The sequence below is a fragment of the Chrysochloris asiatica genome, unplaced genomic scaffold (genome assembly GCF_000296735.1).
Source record: "Chrysochloris asiatica unplaced genomic scaffold, ChrAsi1.0 scaffold00016, whole genome shotgun sequence".
NCBI lineage: Eukaryota > Metazoa > Chordata > Mammalia > Afrosoricida > Chrysochloridae > Chrysochloris > Chrysochloris asiatica.
The window spans coordinates 25,776,176-25,779,429 of record NW_006408534.1 but is presented as its reverse complement, the minus strand read 5'-3'; the positions used below and the strand labels follow the sequence as shown (position 1 = coordinate 25,779,429).

Genomic DNA, 3,254 nt, shown 5'->3' with positions numbered 1-3,254 from the left:
ACCATGGACTCCCAAGAACAAAACAACCTGTGTTGGCAGAAGTACAGCCAGAATGCTCCTTAGAAGCTAGAAGGGTGAGACTTTGTCTCTTACACTTTGAACATATTATCAGGCAGGACCAGTCCCTGGAGAAGGACATCATGCTTGGTAAAGCAGAGGGTCACAGGAAAAAAGGAAGACCCCCAACAAGATGAACTGGCTCAGTGGTAGCACCAATGGGCCCAAGTATAACAATTGTGAGGATACACAGCGGTTTATTATGTTTTGCATAGGGTTGCTATGAATCAGAACTACACCTAAAAACAACATGGTAATTCTATGCTTTTTGAGCAAAGGTTTCAACAGTAGCTGGGTTTTGTTGTTGTTGTTGTTGTTTTGTTTTTTACAGTCCCATCAGTAATTAATGAATATTCCAGTTTTTCCATATCTTCTCCAACACTTGTTATTTTCCATTTTTATAATAACAACCATTCTATGTAGGGGTGAAGTAGTATCTCATTGTGATTTTCATTTGTATTTATCTAGATCCTATACAGGGCTGATATGAGTCTGAACCAACTCAAGAGCACTTAAAATTAATAATTATTAATGATGTTGAACATGTTTTCATGAGTTTAATAAATATTTATATATTTTCTTGGAGAGATGTCTATTTGTTGTGTTTTGTGTTTTGTCTATGATGAATTAGGTGAGGGTTTACACAGCAGACAATCAGTTTTATATTCAACAATTCATACACATTTGTTTCACTTTAGTGATTGCAATATTGCCCCTCAACATAACATCATTTATCCTACTTCCTCCTGTGTTTCCTGTTTCCATTCTTCCTTCTTATCTAACCTTTCTGAATTTTGTCCTTGGGTAAATTCTTCCCCTTTGATCTTAAATGGTTGATTATTCTAAGGTATGTGTGCCCCACTAGTGTCATTGTTACCCTTATAGATCTATGTTTGACTAAAAATCGAGTTTTTAAAAAAAATATATATTAACAATAAGCCAGGGGTTATCTAGAAGTTAATTATCAAATATGTGGAACTTTTTTCCAAAGGCAAAGACAAATCTTTCTGAGACATATTGAATTATATGCTAAATATTGCAGATAGCAATGAGCTCTGGTATCGTATTGGTTATGAATCGGAGTATACCTGACTTAAGCTGACCACACACAAACACAATATTTTCTACATCAGGCTTTCAATACTTTCACTAATAAAAATGACTTCATTTTACTAATTTCAGGTGATGCTCAATTTCTTTAGCCACATGTCTTAATTCCACCTTCATTCAATCCTGAATCAACTGTCAATGTGCCAAACCTATGCTAGATTTTGTAGTTACAACTGTAAACAACGTAGGCATAACCTCTGCTACCATGGAACTGACAACCCTACATGAGGGGCTGTGATGCTTTATGAGAGGGAGATATGAAGTTTGTTTCCAACTAGCTGCTGAAGTGAAGACACTTTACCTGAAGACACACCTAAAACAGTTTGTTAATGCTACTAGGTTGTGGTAATCATGAAGATCCTGATGACGTGGTTCCAGGAGAATTTGATATTTTTAAGTGTAGGTGGCTTATACTGTGCCCAAGAGGTTGATTTTCTTTTGGTTTCAGTAAAATATTTTTCCTTTATTACTAATCTATGTTGCCTGTTCCTTATAGAAATTGATATATCTATCAGCCACATTTCATTGATTCTCCATGGGCACTGAAAATAGGAAGGTGGAGGAGAAGGTGGAAGTTTGCCTCCCTCTTTAAGTACTTGATCAGGTCCTATCACTGCTCTTATGGTGGCAATAAATTCTTCATACTTTCTTCTCCAATTAAGTGTTTTTATTGTTGGAATATCAGTTCCTCCAGCTCTTTGTTGGCATGAATCAAATGACTTTCTCTTTTTAGTGGCAGTTTTCTGGCTAATGGGTCTATGCTTTTATAATGCTACTGAAAAGAATGTTCTTCCATAAATCTTGCACAATTCTCCAACTTGGGTACTTCCATTTTCTTCTAGTCCTTCCATTGCATCACTAACTAGGTCCAACTCTGCTAGACTCCACAAACAGCACCTAGTGCTGCCCTTATCTTATTTTTTATTAGATTTTTTACCTTTGTTCGTTGAGTTATAAAAATTCTTTTTATATCATGGATAGTAAACCCTTACCCAACATATGGTGCGCCCTAATTTTCATTCATTATGTAGGTTGTCTTTTCATTTTGTTGATAAAATCCTTTGATTCATTAAAATTTTTAAAGTTGATAAAGTCAAATTTATTTATTTTGTTTGTGTTCCTCATGCTGTTGGAATCATATCTAAGAAGTCATTCTCCACAACTAGATTGCTAAAACCTACCCTTTTGATTTATTCTAAGATTTTTATGGTTTTAGTTTTTACATTTATGTATTTGATCCATTTTGAGATTTTTTTATATACAGTGTTAAGTATTGGTCCAACTTTATTCTTATATGTGTGAAAATACAATTGTCTCCATGTCTTTTATCAAAGAGACCATTGTATACCCATTGAATGGGCTTCTCACCCTAGTTGAAAAATCAATTGATCATAGATGTATGGATTTACATAAGAACTCTCAAGTTTGGGCTATATGTCAATCATTATAAGAGTATGAGACTGTCTTAATTACTGCAAGCTTTATTTGTTGTTCTTAGGTGTCATCGAGTTGGTACCAACTCATATCACAGCAGAATGAAGCCCTGCATGATCCTGGGCCAACCTCACTATCGTTGCCATGCTTGAGCCCACTGATGCTGCCATTTTGCCAATTCATTTTGCTGGGGGTCTTCCTTTTTTTCTCTGACCCTCCACCCTACTCAACATAATATCCTTCTCCAGCAACTGGTCCCTCCTGACAATATGTCCAAATTATGAGACATGAAGTTTGGCCAAGCTGGCCTCCAAGGAACAGTCTGGCTGTACTTCTTCCAAAACAGATCTGTTGGTTATTTTGGCAGCCCATAGCACTTTCAATATTCTCCTCCAGCACCATAACTCAAAAGCATCAATTCTTCTACGGTTTTCCTTATTTACTGTCCAGCTTTTGCATGCATATGAGGTTATTGAAAATACCATGGCTTGAGTCAAGCGCACTTTAGTCTTCAAGCTGACATTTTTGCTCTTCAATACTTTTAAAAGCTTTTGGGCAGCAGATTTGCCTAATGCAATATGTTGTTTGATTTCTTGACTGCTGCTTCCATGAGTGTTCATAGTTTAGCCAAGAAGAATGAAGTCCTTGACAAC

At 36.1% G+C, this 3,254-nt stretch overlaps 1 pseudogene; it reads right to left on the bottom strand.

Moving 5' to 3' along the window:
• Window positions 1-1,409: 1,409 nt before the first annotated feature.
• On the bottom strand, window positions 1,410-2,018 carry LOC102814370 (annotated as a pseudogene).
• Window positions 2,019-3,254: the final 1,236 nt, after the last annotated feature.